Source organism: Lissotriton vulgaris, chromosome 7, assembly GCF_964263255.1.
Source record: "Lissotriton vulgaris chromosome 7, aLisVul1.2, whole genome shotgun sequence".
NCBI lineage: Eukaryota > Metazoa > Chordata > Amphibia > Caudata > Salamandridae > Lissotriton > Lissotriton vulgaris.
Genome location: NC_141695.1, coordinates 907,736,200 through 907,746,257, shown reverse-complemented (window position 1 = coordinate 907,746,257; position 10,058 = coordinate 907,736,200).

The following is a 10,058-nucleotide window of genomic DNA, read 5'->3' as shown; positions in this document are numbered from 1 at the left end:
CTGTGCGCCTCTGCTTTTGTGGAGGCAGCAGAACCTGCTTTTTAACAGCCCAAAGGTGCGCTCCACAACGTTCCTAGTGGATTTGTTTGCCACATTGTATCGTCTCTCGCTCGGGGTTGATGGGTTGGGGTAGGGTGTCAGGATGAACGAGCGGACGACATATGTACTATCACCTATTTGGAAATGAGAGAGCCAATAATCACAAACACATACATCTGCAATATCTATCAGGGTGTGTCACAGTGTTTTACCTAGCAGGTATCCTTTTCTGAATTCCCCCGCTGTCAGGCGTGTGTAGATCCCACTGTTCTGAAAGATGTAGGAGTTGTGGGTGCTTCCCGGGAATTTGGCCACAATGTCTGTGATAATGTTGTTAGCATCACAGATTACCTGCACATTGATAGAGTGGGTTGACTTCCTGTTTCTGTAAATGTACTCCGTGGCAGCAGGTGGGCAGATTGGGATGTGGGTGCCATCGATACAGCCGATGACGTGTGGGAACTGTGCCAGTTGATAGAAGTCAGTTTTGGTCTTTAGCAGTTCCGCATGTATGTCAGGGAAGCTGATGCAGTCTCTGCATCATGGCCTCTAGGAACTTCCAGAAGAAACGGGACAGGCAGCTCTGGGACACCCCACCTACCGCAGCATCACCCCCTGGTAACTCCCAGATGCAAGCAGGTGTAGGCTACAGAGCACCTGCACATGGGGTGGGATGGCGTGTGCCCTTGGTGTTGGGTGCTCCAGGAGTGGGTGCAGGTCCCTAATCAAGTCCAGGATGGTGTGGGGGTGTAGCCTGTACCTTTGCAAGATCTCTGCCTCAGTGAGTTGGAAGAGCGTTATCCGCTGTCTGTAGACTTGCTCCTCCCGTCTCCAGACCCTCTCTCCTGCTGCCTGTAGCCGTAGCCGCCTTGCTATCACATATAATGCAGCCATTCTGGTCACACTGTTGCATTTTGGTGCCTTTTTTATAGCCTGCACCTGGTTACCACCTGCTTTCAATCCATGGTAATTACCGACTCTTAAATACCGAATTTCGTGAAATTTCTGCTCAGATGGCCTAATGCGCTCCATCAGGAAGATTCTTCCTCTCCTCCCGCCACTATCCAGGAAACTCCTAGTTCAGGGCCTGGTACTCGCAAGGTTGGACTACTGTAACATGATATACCTCGGAGCACCAGAATCGACCCTCGCCAAACTCCAGCGAACGCAGAACGCAGCCGCCCGGCTACTCTGGAATCTCCCATCTAGAGCATCAGCCAGGCACGCAATCCAGGACCTCCACTGGCTTCCTATCCGCCAAAGGGTCGACTTCAAGACCCTTTGCACTGCCCATAAGCTGCTTAACGGTTCCGGCCCAAACATCTTAAGAAACCTGGTTACCCCTTACAAAGTCTCCAGGTCTCTTCGCTCGGAAAACGAGAATCTGGCCAACGTCCCTAGACATAGAAAGACACACTCAGGTGGCCGCCGCTTCTCAATCAATGCCTCCACGAGATGGAACGCCCTCCCCCGTACCCTCCGACTGGAATCCAACCACCTGCGGTTCAGGAAGAAACTGAAAACGTTACTGTTCCCTAAATAAAAAAACTTCCCCCCTGTCTGCCCTCAGGTTCGCCTTCAAGATTTTAGCGCGGGGATGCCCTCGGGTCACCATGCGCTGTACAAATCGTTAAAATAAATAAATAAATAAATAAGATGGGGAAATTAGCCAGGCCTTCCACACCTATTTTGAGTATATCTATTGTGAAGACAAAAGGCCAGATGTTGTTAGTGTTCAGAACTGGTTGGGGAACATCCCCCTTCCTTCCTTGGGGCCTGATCAACAGCAAAACTTGGACCAAGTTTTTACTCAATCTGAGATCAGAGCAGCTTTTAAACGCTGCAAGACCGGGAAAGCAGCAGGTCCTGATAGCCTCCGAGCGGAGATCTATAAGATGTTGGGAGATAAGATCATTTCTGTCCTAACGCTTCTGTTTAATCACGTGTTGGAGGATGGTCTAGGGCTCCCAGCTTCATGGAGTGATGCTTTAATAATCCTAATTTTGAAACCTGGGAAATCTCCATCAAGCTGCTGGTCATACAGACCCATTTTGCTTCTAAATGTAGATTATAAAATCTTCACCTCTATTTTAGCAGTGAGATTGGGTTTTATGGTGGGGGAAGTCCTCTACTTATTTCAGAAGGGCTTTGTTAGGAACCGGCAGCTTTCTGACCTCATGTACGATCTCATTGGTGCTATTGATGTTGCTTCTACATATTCCCCCCCATTGGTGGCCATGACATTGGATGCCACCAAGGCCTTCATCAGAGTGAATTGGATCTATCTGTCGGAGGTCTTGGGAAAGTGCAACCTGGGGGAAAGATTTTGCCAAATGGTCCAGTTGATCTATAGGAGCCCCGCGGCTAGACTATTGGTTAATGGGAATATCACTGACTCTTTTAGAACTACAAGAGGGACAAGACAGGGCTGCCCACTCTCCCCTCTTTTTTTTATCTTTACATCGAGCCGTTTTCTCAATGGTTTAGGTATAACTCTGATATCCAGCCTTTTAAGTTTGGGGAGTGGGAGAGGAAGGTAGCCCTGTACGCTGATATCTTAGTTTTTTCCACTGATTTACAGTCAGCTTTCCCAGCAGTCATCAGTTTAGCCCGGGAGTTTGCTCTGTCACCGGATAAGAGATTAATGCTGCAAAAACAGAAATTATTACCTGGAATTTGGCAGAGACACAGCATTGTCACCAGCCTAGCTCCAAAATGAGATACTTGGGAGTCCATGTGGTTCAGGACACCACTAAGATTGCTGAGATCAACTTAGACATAGTGGTAAAGGATTGTAAGAGGCTAATGAGATCTTGGGCCCGACTCCCTTATTCAATCTTGGGAAGAACCAATCTGATCAAGATGTCAATACTCCCAAAGATTACATTTCTTTTTAATTGTATTCCTCTTTATTTTGAAAAATCCACGATTGATAAGTTGCAGAGTGAAATCAATTAATTTGTCTAGGCATCTAAATCACCTAGGATTGCATGGAAAAAGCCGAGGCGGAGAAGAGAAAAGGGAGGCCTGGCTTTACCGGACCTCCAGTTGTATGCCTAGGCTTTCCAATTCTCACATTCACGTATGTTACTAAGAATGCCAGTGAATACAGGTGCTGGGGGGATGTTCTTGGCTATGCTTAGGGGTGCCAAACTGTCAAAAGAAAGCTTATTGTTTAAATTCGGGGATCCGAAGTTCTTTAAGAAAGTCAAGCTGAAGGTTCTCCAGGGGTTGGCTAAAACTCAGGCCAAATTGAGAAGTGTAGTGGCACTTGGGTATTTTTCCAGCTTGGCTCCCCCCTGGTGCGTTGTAAATTGGGGAATTAAGTTCACTTGAGTCCTGAGGGTACCTGGAGGCCAACTAGCCCACCACCTACCACCAATAAGCACCACAGAGCTGCGTTGCAGAGTGGTGGAGAGGAAAAGTCATGCAGGGTGGCTTTTCCCCTTCTTGTAAATATGGAGAAATGAAATGCGCCTTCAGTACATCACAAAAAGTGACGTATTAGTGGAACAGGGGACTTGCAAATTTGCCCCTAGATGTTTTGGGGTAAAAGTATTTATGTACTTATGTTGTGTTTATTTTGTTTGTGAATATTATAAGGGGGGACATAATGTAGAGTTGGATGTGGTGATGCAGGGGATTAGAACTGTAGGTGTAAGCAGTGACATGATTAAGAAATGTGGGGAGGTAGGTTAGGAGAACTAAATGTAAGATGTTGAGCTAGAGATGCAACAGTTAATAAACAATAACATCCATTAAGGAATCTTGTGCAGCACTTCTTTACAGAATCCTATTCCATTATTCCTAGCAGAAATATTTAGGTGAACTGCTTGCTTTGGACACTAAACTTTTTTATAAATGAATGGTTCAGACCCCCGAGGACATTCTGTCAAGACCATCAAGGGTTCACCAAACACCAGGGTTTGGGACCACCAGCTTGATCCCAAGACCAACGCTTTTTTAACTGCAACAACTTTATTATATATTAATGGAATTGGAATTACTGCTGCTGTTGGCTCTAGACTTTCCCTCAAATGGATACTCATTAAAGAATTCAAAACGCATCCATTCCAATTTCAGGACCTCAAAAGAGTTCTATATTTTTATTTTTCATCACTATCTCTCCGAGTCGGGAGAGGGTAGTTTGCACATCTGCTGCTTTCCTTGGATATGGTAGCCATTTCTCAGGCTCCTTCTCCGGAAAAGAACCCTGATTCCCCATTACCTGTGGTCACCGTGCTAGGTGCAGATAATACCACTGAAAGTTGATAGGGCAAAAATCAGAATGTATCATCACTATCAAAGGGATGTGTGATCAGCCTAAGGTTATCTAGAGTTGCCAATGCGGCCAGGCTAGCAAGGATTGGTCTTGGTCTGAAAACGCATGTATCTTGTGAGGTCAGCGCTCAGCATGTTTTATCTCTACAACTACCACAGTTATCTAAATAACAGATGGAGCAATCAAAGGACCCATAACTGATTTAATGGGTCATTCACAGTCTTACTGTAACAGCAGTGTGTATGTACTCATGCATGGCTTATTCTTTGAGACAAGTATATGCTACTGGCAGGATCAACTAGGTAGCCTGCACTATGGAAGGAAGAGCCATGTGCTCATCCCAGACCACCAATAAACCCCTTGGAAGCCTGCTATGGGAGCCCCTGCTTGCCTGCAAAGCTCTGAGGGGTCAGAGAAGACACAGGCATGGGCTGCCCAGCCTGTTCCATGACAACAGAAGGTAGAGACGGGCTATGATGCAGCTTAATCAAGATACAAGGGTGCTATGTCCCAGCCTTGGGATCTGGGGGCACCCCACCGAATGGTCATTCTGACCTTCTACAGAAATGAGCTAGGTGGTGAAGGACAATGGACAGAAGCGCAGGGCCCAGATCATCAGGCAGCATCGGGGACTAGCATCACCTGACCACGTCCACTATGGTCAGACCACTTCACAAGCTGTCAGACTGCATGGGCTTCATTCTTCTGAGTGGCCTCCACAAACGACGATCCCTTGAGTCGAACATTCCGGACCATATGGAAATTGAAACAACAGCTGAGGCTGGCCATGCAGTCCATCTGTAAACGCACCAAGTATGTCCAATCGATGACACAGTAGTGCTGGCTAAACCATTCTTGACCAGGCTACCTTGCACCAGGATGTCAGCTATGCATCCCTGCCTGTTATCCAGGAAATAAGTCTCATATGAAAGACCCATCTGATAATGCTGCAAGGCATCCACGGGCCTCAGCCCCCAGGGGCCCTGACTGGGCCATGGCAACATTTGGGAGATAATGAGTTGATGACAAGGAGGTCCCAGGTTTCCTATCCCAATTATTCCAGAAGAAGGTTAGCTGCCATTTTTGTAATCCCGGCACACCAAGTGACAGGGGCTTAGAGTGGCTAGATGCCCAAGCTTGAAGTAAGTAAAACCAAAGGAGATAATGGACAGAGTGTTGAGCATTGCTAGCACTCACCCCCAGTCAACTGATCTGGGTTTAATCCATAATCATTCTTTAGCTCACTCCACCACCCCAGTTCAGACATGGCCATATGCAAATCAGTCTCACCCTGTGCCTCATGGAAACATTCCAGCCCGAACTGCCAAGCCATGACTTCCCTGGACCAGAAACATGCATCCTGGGACCGGTTTCTGGCTAATCAGCCGTCATTAGTCAGGCTAGTTTGAATCCAGTGGCAAAGTGAGAAGGGACCCACGTCTGGGCATACCCTGCCAAATTAGGGCAAACAAAGCAAAACCTAAGGGGATGATGGACGGAGTGTTGAACATTGCAAGCACTCACCCCCAGTCAACTGATCTGGGTTTAATCCATCATCATTCTTTAGCTCACTCCACTACCCCAGTTCAGACATGGCCATATGCAAATCAGTCTGACCCTGTGCCTCATGGGAATAGTCTAGCCCAAACGTCCAAGCCATGTCTTCTCTGGACCAGAAACAAGCATCCTGGGACCAGATTCTGGCTAATCAGCCATCATCAGCCAGGCTACCTTGAATCCAGTGGCAAAGTGAGCAAGAGACCCATGTCTGGGCATACCCTGCCAACTTAGGGTGAACAAAGCAAAACCAAAGGGGATGATGAATGGAGTGTTGAAGATTGCAAGCACTCACCCCCAGGCAACTGATCTGGGTTTAATCCATCATCATTCTTTAGCTCACTCAACCAACCCAGTTCAGACATGGCCATATGCAAATCAGTCTGACCCTGTGCCTCAAGGGTGCAGTCCAGCCCGAACTGCCAAGCCATGTCTTCCCTGGAATGAAAACAAGCATCCTGGGACTGGTTTCTGGCCAATCGGCCGTCATCAACCAGGCCAGCTTTAATCCAGTGGCAAAGTGAGCAAGGGACCCACGTCTGGGCATACCCTGCCAACTTAGGGCGAACAAAGCAAAACCAAAGGGGATGATGGACAGAGTGTTGAACATTGCAAGCACTCACCCCCAGTCAACTGATCTGGGTTTAATCCATCATCATTCTTCAGCTCACTCCACCACCCCAGTTCAGACATGGCCATATGCAAATCAGTCTCACCCTGTGCCTCATGGAAACAGTCCAGCCCGAACTGCCAAGCCATGTCTTCCCTGCACCGGAAACAAGTATCCTGGGACTGGTTTCTCGTTAAACTGCCGTCATCAGCCGGGCTAGTTTGAAGCCGGTCCTAGGATGCTTGGTTGCAGTCCAGGGAGGACCAGCTTGGCAGTTCGGGCTGGGCTGTTCCCATGAGGCACAGGATCAAGACTGATTTGCATATGGCTGGGTTCAAACTGGAATGGCATGGTGAGCAAAAAAACGATAGATTTAGTCCCAGATCTCTGTACTGGGGTGAATGTACGACATTGTTCTGCATTCTATCCATCAACTGTTGTTTTTGCATTTGTCACCTCGAGTGGGACAAATATGCCCAGACGTGGGTTCCGTGCTCTCCATGCCACTGGAATCAAGCTATCCTGGCTGAAGAGGGGTGAAACCCCGAAACCGATTTTACGGTGCTTGTTTCCAGTCAAGGGAGGACCGGGCTTGGCAGTTCGGGCTGGACTGTTCCCATGAGGCACAGGGTCAAGATTGATTTGCATATGGCTGGGTTCAAACCGGAATGGCATGGTGAGCAAAAAACGATGGATTCATGCCCATATATCTGTACTGGGGTAAATGTATGACATTGTTCTGCATTCTGTCCATCAACTGTTGTTTTTGCATTTGTCACCCCGAGTGGGACGGGAATGCCCAGACGTGGGCCCCGTGCTCTCCATGCCACTGGAATCAAGCTATCCTTGCAACTGTTGTTTTTGCAAGCTTGAAGAAAGGTTATCTGTTTGTGCTATGTCCTATGAAAAAATATTCCACTCACCCTTGGAGGGAACAGGGACACTGAGGCATGGGTGCTTGATGCCTATGCTGGGTATCAGGCAAAGAGCTGTGGTAGGACCCTACAGACCTCTGACCCGGAGCCAGGACGAAACAGGGAGAGCCCTCCTGTGTACTGCTAGATGGCAAACAGAGGAGGCCTCCCCGGGTATTTGGATTCCAGCCCCGGGCTCCAAGTGACACAGTAGGGTGGAGAACAAGCACAGGGTTGGAGGCTTCCCCTCTAGGGCCCGCCAGAGCTCTGACCTGGGGTTTGGACAGAACTTCTTATCCAGGGCCAGCATGGGGGTCTTTTCAGGTTTGCAGGTCCCTCTCCTTTGCACTTTGATACCCGGCATGCCAGTGAACAGAACCAGGGCTTCCACCACGAGGCCCACCAGAGCTCTGACCCAGTCAGAGCTTATTATCATGGGCAAGCAGAGGAGGCCTTCCCAGGCCTGTGTTTACCCATACCAGGCACCTTGAGACAGGAAGGGTGAGGAACAGAGACCAGGACCAGAAGATTCCACTCCAAGGGCAACTGGGACCTGGAACCTGATAAGAGCTTCTTTTCCCAGTCAAAAAGATTAGGCCTTCCCAGGCATGCGGGTCACCTTTCTGGGGGCAGACATTGGGTGGGGGTTCTGAACCACTGACTGAGGGCTTCCATAACAGAGCCATCCAGCGATCTGAACCAGGGCTGTTCAGGCCGTTCTTTCCCAGGCTTGCAAGGGATGCTTTCCCAGACCAGTGGGTCCATGTCCTGGGCTCCAAACAGCATGGCGGGCCAGAGAATGAGCTCAGGGTCGAGGGCTTCTACCCCAGGGCCCACCAATAATCTGACTGGGTCCCTAACAGAGCTTCTTATCATAAACAAGCAGAGGAGGCCATCTCAGAACTGCAGGTCCCTGGCTCCAACTGACATGGGCCCCGATTCACAGAACTAACTTAAGACAAAATCCTAAACTTACTACCATTTTGGTATTCACAGATGACACTTACTCATTTTGGTATTCACAGAAGGCACTTACTCATTTTGGTATTCACAGAAGATAGGAGTCCTAACTTTAGGACTCCTAAATGCCTTCTGTGAATACCAAAAGTCTTAAAGTTAGGATTTTTGTCAGTTTAAGAGTAGTAAAGTTAGGGCTCTTAACTTTAGGACTCCTAAATGCCTTCTGTGAATACTGAAAGTCTTAAAGTTAGGATTTCTCTCAATTTAGGAGTAGTAAAGTTAGGTCTCCTAACTTTACTACTCCTAAACTGAGAAAAACCCTAACTTTAAGACTTTCTGTATTTATAGAAGGCATTTAGGAGTCCTAAAGTTAGGAGTCTTAACTTTACTACTCTTAAACTGAGAAAAATCCTAACTTTAAGACTTTTGGTATTCACAGAAGGCATTTAGGAGCCCTAAAGTTAGGACTCCTAACTTCTGTGAATACCGAAATTAGTAAGTGCCTTCTGTGATTACCAAAATGGTAGTAAGTTTAGGATTTTGTCTTAAGTTAGTTCTGTGAATTGGGCCCTCTGTGCCCAAGGCTTTAGTCTTCTCCCCTATGGCCTGCCGAAGTTCTGACACAGGCCCAGTCAGAGCTTCATATCCCAGGCAAGCAGCAGAGTTCTTCCCAGGCTTGCATGTCCTTGTCTTGGGCCCTTTTAGGGACTACAGACCAGGAAATGGAGCCCAGGATCACAGACTTTCACCCCAGGGCCAGATATAGCTCTGACCCAGGGCTCAGTCAGAGCATCCTATCCTGACTAAGCAGGGGAGATCTTCCCAGGTCTACGGGTCCCTGTCCTGGATGCCCCCTGACACGGACAGCCAGGGCACAAAGGCTAGGGCTGGGGTCATCCATCACAGGGCCTGTCGGAGTTCTGTCCCAGGGCCCGGTCAGAGCTTCTTTTCCCGAGCAAGCTGTGTAGGCCTTCTCGGGCCTGCTGGGTCCCTGTCCTGGGGAGCTCTGACCTGGGGTCCTGGTCAGAGCTTATTATCCCAGGCAAGCAGTTGAGTCCTTCTCAGGCAAGCAGGTTGATACCCATCCCAGGCACTTTGCAACTCAGCAGGATAGGGCACGGAAACCACATCTCTAGACCCTTGGCCTGCAGGGGAGGCCTTCCCGGCCTGCTGTGTCCCCATCCTGGGGCACTTTGAGACATCAGTGGGCCAGGGATTGGAATGCAGGGCTAAAGTCTTCTACCCCAGGGACCACAAGATCTCTGACCCAGTCTGAGCTTCTTATCCTGGGCAAGCAGGGAAGACCTCCCCAGGCCTGCAGGTCCCTGTCCCAGGCACTTTGAGACCCGGCAGGCAGGGGAATTGAGCCCATGGTTGGGTACTTCCATCCTTGGGCCTGTAAGGGTACTTACGCAGGGCCGTGTAAGAGCTTCATATCCCTGACAAGCAGTGGAGGCCTTCCTAGGACTGAGGCTACCTGTCCAGGGCACTTTGATTCAATTTTGTTTAGGCAACGGAGCACAGGGCCTTGTCTTTCATCCCACACCCGCCAGATATCTGACCCTGGGCTTGATCAGAGATTACTATCCCAGGCAAATATGGAAGGTTTCCCCTGGCATGGGGATCTCCGTTCTGGGCACTTCATGATGCAGAAGGATAGCACACAGAAAGAAGGTCCCTGGGGGTCATCACTCTT